Source organism: Pleuronectes platessa, chromosome 16 (assembly GCF_947347685.1).
Source record: "Pleuronectes platessa chromosome 16, fPlePla1.1, whole genome shotgun sequence".
Lineage (NCBI taxonomy): Eukaryota > Metazoa > Chordata > Actinopteri > Pleuronectiformes > Pleuronectidae > Pleuronectes > Pleuronectes platessa.
The window spans coordinates 3,840,886-3,859,067 of NC_070641.1; the positions used below are offsets into that span (position 1 = coordinate 3,840,886).

At 42.7% G+C, this 18,182-nt stretch overlaps 12 non-coding genes across 12 annotated transcripts; all 12 read left to right on the plus strand.

Annotated features, from left to right (window-relative positions):
* The first annotated feature begins 1,183 nt into the window (after positions 1–1,183).
* trnas-gcu (transfer RNA serine (anticodon GCU)) lies at positions 1,184–1,265 on the plus strand. Its single transcript has one exon. It is a non-coding gene; the product is annotated as a tRNA-Ser (tRNA).
* Positions 1,266–2,678: 1,413 nt separating this feature from the next.
* Positions 2,679–2,760, plus strand: trnas-gcu (transfer RNA serine (anticodon GCU)). Its single transcript has one exon. It is a non-coding gene; the product is annotated as a tRNA-Ser (tRNA).
* Positions 2,761–4,173: 1,413 nt separating this feature from the next.
* trnas-gcu (transfer RNA serine (anticodon GCU)) lies at positions 4,174–4,255 on the plus strand. Its single transcript has one exon. It is a non-coding gene; the product is annotated as a tRNA-Ser (tRNA).
* A 1,413-nt stretch (positions 4,256–5,668) lies between these two features.
* trnas-gcu (transfer RNA serine (anticodon GCU)) lies at positions 5,669–5,750 on the plus strand. Its single transcript has one exon. It is a non-coding gene; the product is annotated as a tRNA-Ser (tRNA).
* A 1,413-nt stretch (positions 5,751–7,163) lies between these two features.
* trnas-gcu (transfer RNA serine (anticodon GCU)) lies at positions 7,164–7,245 on the plus strand. Its single transcript has one exon. It is a non-coding gene; the product is annotated as a tRNA-Ser (tRNA).
* Positions 7,246–8,658: 1,413 nt separating this feature from the next.
* On the plus strand, positions 8,659–8,740 carry trnas-gcu (transfer RNA serine (anticodon GCU)). The gene has a single exon. It is a non-coding gene; the product is annotated as a tRNA-Ser (tRNA).
* Positions 8,741–10,153: 1,413 nt separating this feature from the next.
* Positions 10,154–10,235, plus strand: trnas-gcu (transfer RNA serine (anticodon GCU)). Its single transcript has one exon. It is a non-coding gene; the product is annotated as a tRNA-Ser (tRNA).
* Positions 10,236–11,648: 1,413 nt separating this feature from the next.
* On the plus strand, positions 11,649–11,730 carry trnas-gcu (transfer RNA serine (anticodon GCU)). Its single transcript has one exon. It is a non-coding gene; the product is annotated as a tRNA-Ser (tRNA).
* A 1,413-nt stretch (positions 11,731–13,143) lies between these two features.
* Positions 13,144–13,225, plus strand: trnas-gcu (transfer RNA serine (anticodon GCU)). Its single transcript has one exon. It is a non-coding gene; the product is annotated as a tRNA-Ser (tRNA).
* Positions 13,226–14,650: 1,425 nt separating this feature from the next.
* On the plus strand, positions 14,651–14,732 carry trnas-gcu (transfer RNA serine (anticodon GCU)). The gene has a single exon. It is a non-coding gene; the product is annotated as a tRNA-Ser (tRNA).
* A 1,425-nt stretch (positions 14,733–16,157) lies between these two features.
* On the plus strand, positions 16,158–16,239 carry trnas-gcu (transfer RNA serine (anticodon GCU)). The gene has a single exon. It is a non-coding gene; the product is annotated as a tRNA-Ser (tRNA).
* Positions 16,240–17,664: 1,425 nt separating this feature from the next.
* On the plus strand, positions 17,665–17,746 carry trnas-gcu (transfer RNA serine (anticodon GCU)). The gene has a single exon. It is a non-coding gene; the product is annotated as a tRNA-Ser (tRNA).
* The last annotated feature ends 436 nt before the right edge of the window (positions 17,747–18,182 follow it).

Here is an 18,182-nt window from a genome sequence, read left to right on the forward strand (position 1 = left end):
TCCCCCATGTGCTCTCAAGAAAAATGTCCTTCCTACTTGGCGGTGGCTCTTTAACTCTGTGAACCATGCTGGAAGGATGGAACAGCATTTCTGTATAATATCAGTCCATGGCATAAAAACAAGGAAATCCATCTTGTTTTAGAAGGGGACTTTATCAAACTGAATTAAAAGACTTTCCCAACCAGACTAAAATCAAGATATAACAAATTTCCTGGAGAATGTGGGCATCGATCCCACTACTTCTCGCATGCTAAGCGAGCGCTCTACCATTTGAGCTAATTCCCCAGCTGTAAATCACTTACTTGTCCAGTGTCCCCTGAGGGCCTGTGATGAGAGACTTCATTCATTTGTCTAGGCAATGTGATCCAGTCTAGGACAGAACAACATACATGCTGAACAGGTTGCCAGGATTTGCCACAGAAGCCATTCTTACACAGGGGGATTAGCTCAAATGGTAGAGCGCTCGCTTTGCATGTGAGAGGTAGTGGGATCGATGCCCACATTCTCCACTATTGAACCCTTTGTGAGTGACATCCATTGTCTTCTACCTCAAGATGAAACTTTTCGGTATCAAACCTTTGTGCATAGGCTTGCTTTGGTTTCTTGAAAACCTGTCACTTCTCTTTCCAGATCCTCTTTAAGTTTTAACTTAGTAGTGGGAGGCTACAGGTATTTCCACTCTCTGGCCCTTTGCATATCTTGCCATTTCTTGTAACCCTAATGACTCACACCATAGCGAAATGCTATACACACCTTGATTCAAGGAGCTCCACACAATACCATTTGGTGGGGGGTTAAACGACCTGCAAGTTTTACACACCAACTCTGAGTATAGGTGAAGATCCTAGAGAGATTTAAAACCTGAAACCTCCCACAACTCTTTTAGAACTAAAGAAGCCTCTTGAACGACCAGTGTTACATCTTCAAGAAACACAAGCAAGGCCAGTTGCCTATGTACGCAGGTACAATACCAGAAAACATAAGTTAGAGTCCTGTAGTCCCCTAAATTGTTCTCCAGTAAAGAAATGATCACCAACTGTGGTCTGCACGCATGGGTTAGAATCCTGTTTTTTCAGCAATAGTTTTCTTCTTCTTGTGTCCACAGCCACTTGTCACCATTGTAACAAGTCTCTTAAGAACAGGAAAAGTTTGAATTTCAGGAGATAAATTTACCTCCCAATAGGACGAGGTGGCCGAGTGGTCAAGGCGATGGACTGCTAATCCATTGTGCTCTGCACGCGTGGGTTCGAATCCCATCCTCGTCGCAGTGAAGTTTACAAGACACAAATTTCTACTCTAATTGACTGAATCAGCTTACTCTGCTGCTTCAGATCATTATCTCAAATGCTGTATTCTCGTCACGTGTACTGACAAAAACGCTGACCAGGACCATCAACCAGGTGCTCTGAATATCTTACCAACTTGAAATGACAGATTAGAAACATATTATTGGGGAAAATATGAGCATTTAGTTAGTGTCTAAGAACGGTGATACTCCCCCATGTGCTCTCAAGAAAAATGTCCTTCCTACTTGGCGGTGGCTCTTTAACTCTGTGAACCATGCTGGAAGGATGGAACAGCATTTCTGTATAATATCAGTCCATGGCATAAAAACAAGGAAATCCATCTTGTTTTAGAAGGGGACTTTATCAAACTGAATTAAAAGACTTTCCCAACCAGACTAAAATCAAGATATAACGAATTTCCTGGAGAATGTGGGCATCGATCCCACTACTTCTCGCATGCTAAGCGAGCGCTCTACCATTTGAGCTAATTCCCCAGCTGTAAATCACTTACTTGTCCAGTGTCCCCTGAGGGCCTGTGATGAGAGACTTCATTCATTTGTCTAGGCAATGTGATCCAGTCTAGGACAGAACAACATACATGCTGAACAGGTTGCCAGGATTTGCCACAGAAGCCATTCTTACACAGGGGGATTAGCTCAAATGGTAGAGCGCTCGCTTTGCATGTGAGAGGTAGTGGGATCGATGCCCACATTCTCCACTATTGAACCCTTTGTGAGTGACATCCATTGTCTTCTACCTCAAGATGAAACTTTTCGGTATCAAACCTTTGTGCATAGGCTTGCTTTGGTTTCTTGAAAACCTGTCACTTCTCTTTCCAGATCCTCTTTAAGTTTTAACTTAGTAGTGGGAGGCTACAGGTATTTCCACTCTCTGGCCCTTTGCATATCTTGCCATTTCTTGTAACCCTAATGACTCACACCATAGCGAAATGCTATACACACCTTGATTCAAGGAGCTCCACACAATACCATTTGGTGGGGGGTTAAACGACCTGCAAGTTTTACACACCAACTCTGAGTATAGGTGAAGATCCTAGAGAGATTTAAAACCTGAAACCTCCCACAACTCTTTTAGAACTAAAGAAGCCTCTTGAACGACCAGTGTTACATCTTCAAGAAACACAAGCAAGGCCAGTTGCCTATGTACGCAGGTACAATACCAGAAAACATAAGTTAGAGTCCTGTAGTCCCCTAAATTGTTCTCCAGTAAAGAAATGATCACCAACTGTGGTCTGCACGCATGGGTTAGAATCCTGTTTTTTCAGCAATAGTTTTCTTCTTCTTGTGTCCACAGCCACTTGTCACCATTGTAACAAGTCTCTTAAGAACAGGAAAAGTTTGAATTTCAGGAGATAAATTTACCTCCCAATAGGACGAGGTGGCCGAGTGGTCAAGGCGATGGACTGCTAATCCATTGTGCTCTGCACGCGTGGGTTCGAATCCCATCCTCGTCGCAGTGAAGTTTACAAGACACAAATTTCTACTCTAATTGACTGAATCAGCTTACTCTGCTGCTTCAGATCATTATCTCAAATGCTGTATTCTCGTCACGTGTACTGACAAAAACGCTGACCAGGACCATCAACCAGGTGCTCTGAATATCTTACCAACTTGAAATGACAGATTAGAAACATATTATTGGGGAAAATATGAGCATTTAGTTAGTGTCTAAGAACGGTGATACTCCCCCATGTGCTCTCAAGAAAAATGTCCTTCCTACTTGGCGGTGGCTCTTTAACTCTGTGAACCATGCTGGAAGGATGGAACAGCATTTCTGTATAATATCAGTCCATGGCATAAAAACAAGGAAATCCATCTTGTTTTAGAAGGGGACTTTATCAAACTGAATTAAAAGACTTTCCCAACCAGACTAAAATCAAGATATAACAAATTTCCTGGAGAATGTGGGCATCGATCCCACTACTTCTCGCATGCTAAGCGAGCGCTCTACCATTTGAGCTAATTCCCCAGCTGTAAATCACTTACTTGTCCAGTGTCCCCTGAGGGCCTGTGATGAGAGACTTCATTCATTTGTCTAGGCAATGTGATCCAGTCTAGGACAGAACAACATACATGCTGAACAGGTTGCCAGGATTTGCCACAGAAGCCTTTCTTACACAGTGGGATTAGCTCAAATGGTAGAGCGCTCGCTTTGCATGTGAGAGGTAGTGGGATCGATGCCCACATTCTCCACTATTGAACCCTTTGTGAGTGACATCCATTGTCTTCTACCTCAAGATGAAACTTTCCGGTATCAAACCTTTGTGAATAGGCTTGCTTTGGTTTCTTGAAAACCTGTCACTTCTCTTTCCAGATCCTCTTTAAGTTTTAACTTAGTAGTGGGAGGCTACAGGTATTTCCACTCTCTGGCCCTTTGCATATCTTGCCATTTCTTGTAACCCTAATGACTCACACTATAGCGAAATGCTATACACACCTTGATTCAAGGAGCTCCACACAATACCATTTGGTGGGGGGTTAAACGACCTGCAAGTTTTACACACCAACTCTGAGTATAGGTGAAGATCCTAGAGAGATTTAAAACCTGAAACCTCCCACAACTCTTTTAGAACTAAAGAAGCCTCTTGAACGACCAGTGTTACATCTTCAAGAAACACAAGCAAGGCCAGTTGCCTATGTACGCAGGTACAATACCAGAAAACATAAGTTAGAGTCCTGTAGTCCCCTAAATTGTTCTCCAGTAAAGAAATGATCACCAACTGTGGTCTGCACGCATGGGTTAGAATCCTGTTTTTTCAGCAATAGTTTTCTTCTTCTTGTGTCCACAGCCACTTGTCACCATTGTAACAAGTCTCTTAAGAACAGGAAAAGTTTGAATTTCAGGAGATAAATTTACCTCCCAATAGGACGAGGTGGCCGAGTGGTCAAGGCGATGGACTGCTAATCCATTGTGCTCTGCACGCGTGGGTTCGAATCCCATCCTCGTCGCAGTGAAGTTTACAAGACACAAATTTCTACTCTAATTGACTGAATCGGCTTACTCTGCTGCTTCAGATCATTATCTCAAATGCTGTATTCTCGTCACGTGTACTGACAAAAACGCTGACCAGGACCATCAACCAGGTGCTCTGAATATCTTACCAACTTGAAATGACAGATTAGAAACATATTATTGGGGAAAATATGAGCTTTTAGTTAGTGTCTAAGAACGGTGATACTCCCCCATGTGCTCTCAAATAAAATGTCCTTCCTACTTGGCGGTGGCTCTTTAACTCTGTGAACCATGCTGGAAGGATGGAACAGCATTTCTGTATAATATCAGTCCATGGCATAAAAACAAGGAAATCCATCTTGTTTTAGAAGGGGACTTTATCAAACTGAATTAAAAGACTTTCCCAACCAGACTAAAATCAAGATATAACAAATTTCCTGGAGAATGTGGGCATCGATCCCACTACTTCTCGCATGCTAAGCGAGCGCTCTACCATTTGAGCTAATTCCCCAGCTGTAAATCACTTACTTGTCCAGTGTCCCCTGAGGGCCTGTGATGAGAGACTTCATTCATTTGTCTAGGCAATGTGATCCAGTCTAGGACAGAACAACATACATGCTGAACAGGTTGCCAGGATTTGCCACAGAAGCCATTCTTACACAGGGGGATTAGCTCAAATGGTAGAGCGCTCGCTTTGCATGTGAGAGGTAGTGGGATCGATGCCCACATTCTCCACTATTGAACCCTTTGTGAGTGACATCCATTGTCTTCTACCTCAAGATGAAACTTTTCGGTATCAAACCTTTGTGCATAGGCTTGCTTTGGTTTCTTGAAAACCTGTCACTTCTCTTTCCAGATCCTCTTTAAGTTTTAACTTAGTAGTGGGAGGCTACAGGTATTTCCACTCTCTGGCCCTTTGCATATCTTGCCATTTCTTGTAACCCTAATGACTCACACCATAGCGAAATGCTATACACACCTTGATTCAAGGAGCTCCACACAATACCATTTGGTGGGGGGTTAAACGACCTGCAAGTTTTACACACCAACTCTGAGTATAGGTGAAGATCCTAGAGAGATTTAAAACCTGAAACCTCCCACAACTCTTTTAGAACTAAAGAAGCCTCTTGAACGACCAGTGTTACATCTTCAAGAAACACAAGCAAGGCCAGTTGCCTATGTACGCAGGTACAATACCAGAAAACATAAGTTAGAGTCCTGTAGTCCCCTAAATTGTTCTCCAGTAAAGAAATGATCACCAACTGTGGTCTGCACGCATGGGTTAGAATCCTGTTTTTTCAGCAATAGTTTTCTTCTTCTTGTGTCCACAGCCACTTGTCACCATTGTAACAAGTCTCTTAAGAACAGGAAAAGTTTGAATTTCAGGAGATAAATTTACCTCCCAATAGGACGAGGTGGCCGAGTGGTCAAGGCGATGGACTGCTAATCCATTGTGCTCTGCACGCGTGGGTTCGAATCCCATCCTCGTCGCAGTGAAGTTTACAAGACACAAATTTCTACTCTAATTGACTGAATCAGCTTACTCTGCTGCTTCAGATCATTATCTCAAATGCTGTATTCTCGTCACGTGTACTGACAAAAACGCTGACCAGGACCATCAACCAGGTGCTCTGAATATCTTACCAACTTGAAATGACAGATTAGAAACATATTATTGGGGAAAATATGAGCATTTAGTTAGTGTCTAAGAACGGTGATACTCCCCCATGTGCTCTCAAGAAAAATGTCCTTCCTACTTGGCGGTGGCTCTTTAACTCTGTGAACCATGCTGGAAGGATGGAACAGCATTTCTGTATAATATCAGTCCATGGCATAAAAACAAGGAAATCCATCTTGTTTTAGAAGGGGACTTTATCAAACTGAATTAAAAGACTTTCCCAACCAGACTAAAATCAAGATATAACGAATTTCCTGGAGAATGTGGGCATCGATCCCACTACTTCTCGCATGCTAAGCGAGCGCTCTACCATTTGAGCTAATTCCCCAGCTGTAAATCACTTACTTGTCCAGTGTCCCCTGAGGGCCTGTGATGAGAGACTTCATTCATTTGTCTAGGCAATGTGATCCAGTCTAGGACAGAACAACATACATGCTGAACAGGTTGCCAGGATTTGCCACAGAAGCCATTCTTACACAGGGGGATTAGCTCAAATGGTAGAGCGCTCGCTTTGCATGTGAGAGGTAGTGGGATCGATGCCCACATTCTCCACTATTGAACCCTTTGTGAGTGACATCCATTGTCTTCTACCTCAAGATGAAACTTTTCGGTATCAAACCTTTGTGCATAGGCTTGCTTTGGTTTCTTGAAAACCTGTCACTTCTCTTTCCAGATCCTCTTTAAGTTTTAACTTAGTAGTGGGAGGCTACAGGTATTTCCACTCTCTGGCCCTTTGCATATCTTGCCATTTCTTGTAACCCTAATGACTCACACCATAGCGAAATGCTATACACACCTTGATTCAAGGAGCTCCACACAATACCATTTGGTGGGGGGTTAAACGACCTGCAAGTTTTACACACCAACTCTGAGTATAGGTGAAGATCCTAGAGAGATTTAAAACCTGAAACCTCCCACAACTCTTTTAGAACTAAAGAAGCCTCTTGAACGACCAGTGTTACATCTTCAAGAAACACAAGCAAGGCCAGTTGCCTATGTACGCAGGTACAATACCAGAAAACATAAGTTAGAGTCCTGTAGTCCCCTAAATTGTTCTCCAGTAAAGAAATGATCACCAACTGTGGTCTGCACGCATGGGTTAGAATCCTGTTTTTTCAGCAATAGTTTTCTTCTTCTTGTGTCCACAGCCACTTGTCACCATTGTAACAAGTCTCTTAAGAACAGGAAAAGTTTGAATTTCAGGAGATAAATTTACCTCCCAATAGGACGAGGTGGCCGAGTGGTCAAGGCGATGGACTGCTAATCCATTGTGCTCTGCACGCGTGGGTTCGAATCCCATCCTCGTCGCAGTGAAGTTTACAAGACACAAATTTCTACTCTAATTGACTGAATCAGCTTACTCTGCTGCTTCAGATCATTATCTCAAATGCTGTATTCTCGTCACGTGTACTGACAAAAACGCTGACCAGGACCATCAACCAGGTGCTCTGAATATCTTACCAACTTGAAATGACAGATTAGAAACATATTATTGGGGAAAATATGAGCATTTAGTTAGTGTCTAAGAACGGTGATACTCCCCCATGTGCTCTCAAGAAAAATGTCCTTCCTACTTGGCGGTGGCTCTTTAACTCTGTGAACCATGCTGGAAGGATGGAACAGCATTTCTGTATAATATCAGTCCATGGCATAAAAACAAGGAAATCCATCTTGTTTTAGAAGGGGACTTTATCAAACTGAATTAAAAGACTTTCCCAACCAGACTAAAATCAAGATATAACAAATTTCCTGGAGAATGTGGGCATCGATCCCACTACTTCTCGCATGCTAAGCGAGCGCTCTACCATTTGAGCTAATTCCCCAGCTGTAAATCACTTACTTGTCCAGTGTCCCCTGAGGGCCTGTGATGAGAGACTTCATTCATTTGTCTAGGCAATGTGATCCAGTCTAGGACAGAACAACATACATGCTGAACAGGTTGCCAGGATTTGCCACAGAAGCCTTTCTTACACAGTGGGATTAGCTCAAATGGTAGAGCGCTCGCTTTGCATGTGAGAGGTAGTGGGATCGATGCCCACATTCTCCACTATTGAACCCTTTGTGAGTGACATCCATTGTCTTCTACCTCAAGATGAAACTTTCCGGTATCAAACCTTTGTGAATAGGCTTGCTTTGGTTTCTTGAAAACCTGTCACTTCTCTTTCCAGATCCTCTTTAAGTTTTAACTTAGTAGTGGGAGGCTACAGGTATTTCCACTCTCTGGCCCTTTGCATATCTTGCCATTTCTTGTAACCCTAATGACTCACACTATAGCGAAATGCTATACACACCTTGATTCAAGGAGCTCCACACAATACCATTTGGTGGGGGGTTAAACGACCTGCAAGTTTTACACACCAACTCTGAGTATAGGTGAAGATCCTAGAGAGATTTAAAACCTGAAACCTCCCACAACTCTTTTAGAACTAAAGAAGCCTCTTGAACGACCAGTGTTACATCTTCAAGAAACACAAGCAAGGCCAGTTGCCTATGTACGCAGGTACAATACCAGAAAACATAAGTTAGAGTCCTGTAGTCCCCTAAATTGTTCTCCAGTAAAGAAATGATCACCAACTGTGGTCTGCACGCATGGGTTAGAATCCTGTTTTTTCAGCAATAGTTTTCTTCTTCTTGTGTCCACAGCCACTTGTCACCATTGTAACAAGTCTCTTAAGAACAGGAAAAGTTTGAATTTCAGGAGATAAATTTACCTCCCAATAGGACGAGGTGGCCGAGTGGTCAAGGCGATGGACTGCTAATCCATTGTGCTCTGCACGCGTGGGTTCGAATCCCATCCTCGTCGCAGTGAAGTTTACAAGACACAAATTTCTACTCTAATTGACTGAATCGGCTTACTCTGCTGCTTCAGATCATTATCTCAAATGCTGTATTCTCGTCACGTGTACTGACAAAAACGCTGACCAGGACCATCAACCAGGTGCTCTGAATATCTTACCAACTTGAAATGACAGATTAGAAACATATTATTGGGGAAAATATGAGCTTTTAGTTAGTGTCTAAGAACGGTGATACTCCCCCATGTGCTCTCAAATAAAATGTCCTTCCTACTTGGCGGTGGCTCTTTAACTCTGTGAACCATGCTGGAAGGATGGAACAGCATTTCTGTATAATATCAGTCCATGGCATAAAAACAAGGAAATCCATCTTGTTTTAGAAGGGGACTTTATCAAACTGAATTAAAAGACTTTCCCAACCAGACTAAAATCAAGATATAACAAATTTCCTGGAGAATGTGGGCATCGATCCCACTACTTCTCGCATGCTAAGCGAGCGCTCTACCATTTGAGCTAATTCCCCAGCTGTAAATCACTTACTTGTCCAGTGTCCCCTGAGGGCCTGTGATGAGAGACTTCATTCATTTGTCTAGGCAATGTGATCCAGTCTAGGACAGAACAACATACATGCTGAACAGGTTGCCAGGATTTGCCACAGAAGCCATTCTTACACAGGGGGATTAGCTCAAATGGTAGAGCGCTCGCTTTGCATGTGAGAGGTAGTGGGATCGATGCCCACATTCTCCACTATTGAACCCTTTGTGAGTGACATCCATTGTCTTCTACCTCAAGATGAAACTTTTCGGTATCAAACCTTTGTGCATAGGCTTGCTTTGGTTTCTTGAAAACCTGTCACTTCTCTTTCCAGATCCTCTTTAAGTTTTAACTTAGTAGTGGGAGGCTACAGGTATTTCCACTCTCTGGCCCTTTGCATATCTTGCCATTTCTTGTAACCCTAATGACTCACACCATAGCGAAATGCTATACACACCTTGATTCAAGGAGCTCCACACAATACCATTTGGTGGGGGGTTAAACGACCTGCAAGTTTTACACACCAACTCTGAGTATAGGTGAAGATCCTAGAGAGATTTAAAACCTGAAACCTCCCACAACTCTTTTAGAACTAAAGAAGCCTCTTGAACGACCAGTGTTACATCTTCAAGAAACACAAGCAAGGCCAGTTGCCTATGTACGCAGGTACAATACCAGAAAACATAAGTTAGAGTCCTGTAGTCCCCTAAATTGTTCTCCAGTAAAGAAATGATCACCAACTGTGGTCTGCACGCATGGGTTAGAATCCTGTTTTTTCAGCAATAGTTTTCTTCTTCTTGTGTCCACAGCCACTTGTCACCATTGTAACAAGTCTCTTAAGAACAGGAAAAGTTTGAATTTCAGGAGATAAATTTACCTCCCAATAGGACGAGGTGGCCGAGTGGTCAAGGCGATGGACTGCTAATCCATTGTGCTCTGCACGCGTGGGTTCGAATCCCATCCTCGTCGCAGTGAAGTTTACAAGACACAAATTTCTACTCTAATTGACTGAATCAGCTTACTCTGCTGCTTCAGATCATTATCTCAAATGCTGTATTCTCGTCACGTGTACTGACAAAAACGCTGACCAGGACCATCAACCAGGTGCTCTGAATATCTTACCAACTTGAAATGACAGATTAGAAACATATTATTGGGGAAAATATGAGCATTTAGTTAGTGTCTAAGAACGGTGATACTCCCCCATGTGCTCTCAAGAAAAATGTCCTTCCTACTTGGCGGTGGCTCTTTAACTCTGTGAACCATGCTGGAAGGATGGAACAGCATTTCTGTATAATATCAGTCCATGGCATAAAAACAAGGAAATCCATCTTGTTTTAGAAGGGGACTTTATCAAACTGAATTAAAAGACTTTCCCAACCAGACTAAAATCAAGATATAACGAATTTCCTGGAGAATGTGGGCATCGATCCCACTACTTCTCGCATGCTAAGCGAGCGCTCTACCATTTGAGCTAATTCCCCAGCTGTAAATCACTTACTTGTCCAGTGTCCCCTGAGGGCCTGTGATGAGAGACTTCATTCATTTGTCTAGGCAATGTGATCCAGTCTAGGACAGAACAACATACATGCTGAACAGGTTGCCAGGATTTGCCACAGAAGCCATTCTTACACAGGGGGATTAGCTCAAATGGTAGAGCGCTCGCTTTGCATGTGAGAGGTAGTGGGATCGATGCCCACATTCTCCACTATTGAACCCTTTGTGAGTGACATCCATTGTCTTCTACCTCAAGATGAAACTTTTCGGTATCAAACCTTTGTGCATAGGCTTGCTTTGGTTTCTTGAAAACCTGTCACTTCTCTTTCCAGATCCTCTTTAAGTTTTAACTTAGTAGTGGGAGGCTACAGGTATTTCCACTCTCTGGCCCTTTGCATATCTTGCCATTTCTTGTAACCCTAATGACTCACACCATAGCGAAATGCTATACACACCTTGATTCAAGGAGCTCCACACAATACCATTTGGTGGGGGGTTAAACGACCTGCAAGTTTTACACACCAACTCTGAGTATAGGTGAAGATCCTAGAGAGATTTAAAACCTGAAACCTCCCACAACTCTTTTAGAACTAAAGAAGCCTCTTGAACGACCAGTGTTACATCTTCAAGAAACACAAGCAAGGCCAGTTGCCTATGTACGCAGGTACAATACCAGAAAACATAAGTTAGAGTCCTGTAGTCCCCTAAATTGTTCTCCAGTAAAGAAATGATCACCAACTGTGGTCTGCACGCATGGGTTAGAATCCTGTTTTTTCAGCAATAGTTTTCTTCTTCTTGTGTCCACAGCCACTTGTCACCATTGTAACAAGTCTCTTAAGAACAGGAAAAGTTTGAATTTCAGGAGATAAATTTACCTCCCAATAGGACGAGGTGGCCGAGTGGTCAAGGCGATGGACTGCTAATCCATTGTGCTCTGCACGCGTGGGTTCGAATCCCATCCTCGTCGCAGTGAAGTTTACAAGACACAAATTTCTACTCTAATTGACTGAATCAGCTTACTCTGCTGCTTCAGATCATTATCTCAAATGCTGTATTCTCGTCACGTGTACTGACAAAAACGCTGACCAGGACCATCAACCAGGTGCTCTGAATATCTTACCAACTTGAAATGACAGATTAGAAACATATTATTGGGGAAAATATGAGCATTTAGTTAGTGTCTAAGAACGGTGATACTCCCCCATGTGCTCTCAAGAAAAATGTCCTTCCTACTTGGCGGTGGCTCTTTAACTCTGTGAACCATGCTGGAAGGATGGAACAGCATTTCTGTATAATATCAGTCCATGGCATAAAAACAAGGAAATCCATCTTGTTTTAGAAGGGGACTTTATCAAACTGAATTAAAAGACTTTCCCAACCAGACTAAAATCAAGATATAACAAATTTCCTGGAGAATGTGGGCATCGATCCCACTACTTCTCGCATGCTAAGCGAGCGCTCTACCATTTGAGCTAATTCCCCAGCTGTAAATCACTTACTTGTCCAGTGTCCCCTGAGGGCCTGTGATGAGAGACTTCATTCATTTGTCTAGGCAATGTGATCCAGTCTAGGACAGAACAACATACATGCTGAACAGGTTGCCAGGATTTGCCACAGAAGCCTTTCTTACACAGGGGGATTAGCTCAAATGGTAGAGCGCTCGCTTTGCATGTGAGAGGTAGTGGGATCGATGCCCACATTCTCCACTATTGAACCCTTTGTGAGTGACATCCATTGTCTTCTACCTCAAGATGAAACTTTCCGGTATCAAACCTTTGTGAATAGGCTTGCTTTGGTTTCTTGAAAACCTGTCACTTCTCTTTCCAGATCCTCTTTAAGTTTTAACTTAGTAGTGGGAGGCTACAGGTATTTCCACTCTCTGGCCCTTTGCATATCTTGCCATTTCTTGTAACCCTAATGACTCACACTATAGCGAAATGCTATACACACCTTGATTCAAGGAGCTCCACACAATACCATTTGGTGGGGGGTTAAACGACCTGCAAGTTTTACACACCAACTCTGAGTATAGGTGAAGATCCTAGAGAGATTTAAAACCTGAAACCTCCCACAACTCTTTTAGAACTAAAGAAGCCTCTTGAACGACCAGTGTTACATCTTCAAGAAACACAAGCAAGGCCAGTTGCCTATGTACGCAGGTACAATACCAGAAAACATAAGTTAGAGTCCTGTAGTCCCCTAAATTGTTCTCCAGTAAAGAAATGATCACCAACTGTGGTCTGCACGCATGGGTTAGAATCCTGTTTTTTCAGCAATAGTTTTCTTCTTCTTGTGTCCACAGCCACTTGTCACCATTGTAACAAGTCTCTTAAGAACAGGAAAAGTTTGAATTTCAGGAGATAAATTTACCTCCGAATAGGACGAGGTGGCCGAGTGGTCAAGGCGATGGACTGCTAATCCATTGTGCTCTGCACGCGTGGGTTCGAATCCCATCCTCGTCGCAGTGAAGTTTACAAGACACAAATTTCTACTCTAATTGACTGAATCAGCTTACTCTGCTGCTTCAGATCATTATCTCAAATGCTGTATTCTCGTCACGTGTACTGACAAAAACGCTGACCAGGACCATCAACCAGGTGCTCTGAATATCTTACCAACTTGAAATGACAGATTAGAAACATATTATTGGGGAAAATATGAGCATTTAGTTAGTGTCTAAGAACGGTGATACTCCCCCATGTGCTCTCAAATAAAATGTCCTTCCTACTTGGCGGTGGCTCTTTAACTCTGTGAACCATGCTGGAAGGATGGAACAGCATTTCTGTATAATATCAGTCCATGGCATAAAAACAAGGAAATCCATCTTGTTTTAGAAGGGGACTTTATCAAACTGAATTAAAAGACTTTCCCAACCAGACTAAAATCAAGATATAACAAATTTCCTGGAGAATGTGGGCATCGATCCCACTACTTCTCGCATGCTAAGCGAGCGCTCTACCATTTGAGCTAATTCCCCATCTGTAGATATCTCTGTAAATCACTTACTTGTCCAGTGTCCCCTGAGGGCCTGTGATGAGAGACTTCATTCATTTGTCTAGGCAATGTGATCCAGTCTAGGACAGAACAACATACATGCTGAACAGGTTGCCAGGATTTGCCACAGAAGCCATTCTTACACTGGGGAATTAGCTCAAATGGTAGAGCGCTCGCTTTGCATGTGAGAGGTAGTGGGATCGATGCCCACATTCTCCACTATTGAACCCTTTGTGAGTGACATCCATTGTCTTCTACCTCAAGATGAAACTTTTCGGTATCAAACCTATGTGCATAGGCTTGCTTTGGTTTCTTGAAAACCTGTCACTTCTCTTTCCAGATCCTCTTTAAGTTTTAACTTAGTAGTGGGAGGCTACAGGTATTTCAACTCTCTGGCCCATTGCATATCTTGCCATTTCTTGTAACCCTAATGACTCGCACTATAGCGAAATGCTATACACACCTTGATTCAAGGAGCTCCACACAATACCATTTGGTGGGGGGTTAAACGACCTGCAAGTTTTACACACCAACTCTGAGTATAGGTGAAGATCCTAGAGAGATTTAAAACCTGAAACCTCCCACAACTCTTTTAGAACTAAAGAAGCCTCTTGAACGACCAGTGTTACATCTTCAAGAAACACAAGCAAGGCCAGTTGCCTATGTACGCAGGTACAATACCAGAAAACATAAGTTAGAGTCCTGTAGTCCCCTAAATTGTTCTCCAGTAAAGAAATGATCACCAACTGTGGTCTGCACGCATGGGTTAGAATCCTGTTTTTTCAGCAATAGTTTTCTTCTTCTTGTGTCCACAGCCACTTGTCACCATTGTAACAAGTCTCTTAAGAACAGGAAAAGTTTGAATTTCAGGAGATAAATTTACCTCCGAATAGGACGAGGTGGCCGAGTGGTCAAGGCGATGGACTGCTAATCCATTGTGCTCTGCACGCGTGGGTTCGAATCCCATCCTCGTCGCAGTGAAGTTTACAAGACACAAATTTCTACTCTAATTGACTGAATCAGCTTACTCTGCTGCTTCAGGTCATTATCTCAAATGCTGTATTCTCGTCACGTGTACTGACAAAAACGCTGACCAGGACCATCAACCAGGTGCTCTGAATATCTTACCAACTTGAAATGACAGATTAGAAACATATTATTGGGGGAAATATGAGCATTTAGTTAGTGTCTAAGAACGGTGATACTCCCCCATGTGCTCTCAAATCAAATGTCCTTCCTACTTGGCGGTGGCTCTTTAACTCTGTGAACCATGCTGGAAGGATGGAACAGCATTTCTGTATAATATCAGTCCATGGCATAAAAACAAGGAAATCCATCTTGTTTTAGAAGGGGACTTTATCAAACTGAATTAAAAGACTTTCCCAACCAGACTAAAATCAAGATATAACAAATTTCCTGGAGAATGTGGGCATCGATCCCACTACTTCTCGCATGCTAAGCGAGCGCTCTACCATTTGAGCTAATTCCCGATCTGTAGATATCTCTGTAAATCACTTACTTGTCCAGTGTCCCCTGAGGGCCTGTGATGAGAGACTTCATTCATTTGTCTAGGCAATGTGATCCAGTCTAGGACAGAACAACATACATGCTGAACAGGTTGCCAGGATTTGCCACAGAAGCCTTTCTTACACAGGGGGATTAGCTCAAATGGTAGAGCGCTCGCTTTGCATGTGAGAGGTAGTGGGATCGATGCCCACATTCTCCACTATTGAACCCTTTGTGAGTGACATCCATTGTCTTCTACCTCAAGATGAAACTTTCCGGTATCAAACCTTTGTGAATAGGCTTGCTTTGGTTTCTTGAAAACCTGTCACTTCTCTTTCCAGATCCTCTTTAAGTTTTAACTTAGTAGTGGGAGGCTACAGGTATTTCCACTCTCTGGCCCTTTGCATATCTTGCCATTTCTTGTAACCCTAATGACTCACACTATAGCGAAATGCTATACACACCTTGATTCAAGGAGCTCCACACAATACCATTTGGTGGGGGGTTAAACGACCTGCAAGTTTTACACACCAACTCTGAGTATAGGTGAAGATCCTAGAGAGATTTAAAACCTGAAACCTCCCACAACTCTTTTAGAACTAAAGAAGCCTCTTGAACGACCAGTGTTACATCTTCAAGAAACACAAGCAAGGCCAGTTGCCTATGTACGCAGGTACAATACCAGAAAACATAAGTTAGAGTCCTGTAGTCCCCTAAATTGTTCTCCAGTAAAGAAATGATCACCAACTGTGGTCTGCACGCATGGGTTAGAATCCTGTTTTTTCAGCAATAGTTTTCTTCTTCTTGTGTCCACAGCCACTTGTCACCATTGTAACAAGTCTCTTAAGAACAGGAAAAGTTTGAATTTCAGGAGATAAATTTACCTCCGAATAGGACGAGGTGGCCGAGTGGTCAAGGCGATGGACTGCTAATCCATTGTGCTCTGCACGCGTGGGTTCGAATCCCATCCTCGTCGCAGTGAAGTTTACAAGACACAAATTTCTACTCTAATTGACTGAATCAGCTTACTCTGCTGCTTCAGATCATTATCTCAAATGCTGTATTCTCGTCACGTGTACTGACAAAAACGCTGACCAGGACCATCAACCAGGTGCTCTGAATATCTTACCAACTTGAAATGACAGATTAGAAACATATTATTGGGGAAAATATGAGCATTTAGTTAGTGTCTAAGAACGGTGATACTCCCCCATGTGCTCTCAAATAAAATGTCCTTCCTACTTGGCGGTGGCTCTTTAACTCTGTGAACCATGCTGGAAGGATGGAACAGCATTTCTGTATAATATCAGTCCATGGCATAAAAACAAGGAAATCCATCTTGTTTTAGAAGGGGACTTTATCAAACTGAATTAAAAGACTTTCCCAACCAGACTAAAATCAAGATATAACAAATTTCCTGGAGAATGTGGGCATCGATCCCACTACTTCTCGCATGCTAAGCGAGCGCTCTACCATTTGAGCTAATTCCCCATCTGTAGATATCTCTGTAAATCACTTACTTGTCCAGTGTCCCCTGAGGGCCTGTGATGAGAGACTTCATTCATTTGTCTAGGCAATGTGATCCAGTCTAGGACAGAACAACATACATGCTGAACAGGTTGCCAGGATTTGCCACAGAAGCCATTCTTACACTGGGGAATTAGCTCAAATGGTAGAGCGCTCGCTTTGCATGTGAGAGGTAGTGGGATCGATGCCCACATTCTCCACTATTGAACCCTTTGTGAGTGACATCCATTGTCTTCTACCTCAAGATGAAACTTTTCGGTATCAAACCTATGTGCATAGGCTTGCTTTGGTTTCTTGAAAACCTGTCACTTCTCTTTCCAGATCCTCTTTAAGTTTTAACTTAGTAGTGGGAGGCTACAGGTATTTCAACTCTCTGGCCCATTGCATATCTTGCCATTTCTTGTAACCCTAATGACTCGCACTATAGCGAAATGCTATACACACCTTGATTCAAGGAGCTCCACACAATACCATTTGGTGGGGGGTTAAACGACCTGCAAGTTTTACACACCAACTCTGAGTATAGGTGAAGATCCTAGAGAGATTTAAAACCTGAAACCTCCCACAACTCTTTTAGAACTAAAGAAGCCTCTTGAACGACCAGTGTTACATCTTCAAGAAACACAAGCAAGGCCAGTTGCCTATGTACGCAGGTACAATACCAGAAAACATAAGTTAGAGTCCTGTAGTCCCCTAAATTGTTCTCCAGTAAAGAAATGATCACCAACTGTGGTCTGCACGCATGGGTTAGAATCCTGTTTTTTCAGCAATAGTTTTCTTCTTCTTGTGTCCACAGCCACTTGTCACCATTGTAACAAGTCTCTTAAGAACAGGAAAAGTTTGAATTTCAGGAGATAAATTCACCTCCGAATAGGACGAGGTGGCCGAGTGGTCAAGGCGATGGACTGCTAATCCATTGTGCTCTGCACGCGTGGGTTCGAATCCCATCCTCGTCGCAGTGAAGTTTACAAGACACAAATTTCTACTCTAATTGACTGAATCGGCTTACTCTGCTGCTTCAGATCATTATCTCAAATGCTGTATTCTCGTCACGTGTACTGACAAAAACGCTGACCAGGACCATCAACCAGGTGCTCTGAATATCTTACCAACTTGAAATGACAGATTAGAAACATATTATTGGGGAAAATATGAGCTTTTAGTTAGTGTCTAAGAACGGTGATACTCCCCCATGTGCTCTCAAATAAAATGTCCTTCCTACTTGGCGGTGGCTCTTTAACTCTGTGAACCATGCTGGAAGGATGGAACAGCATTTCTGTATAATATCAGTCCATGGCATAAAAACAAGGAAATCCATCTTGTTTTAGAAGGGGACTTTATCAAACTGAATTAAAAGACTTTCCCAACCAGACTAAAATCAAGATATAACAA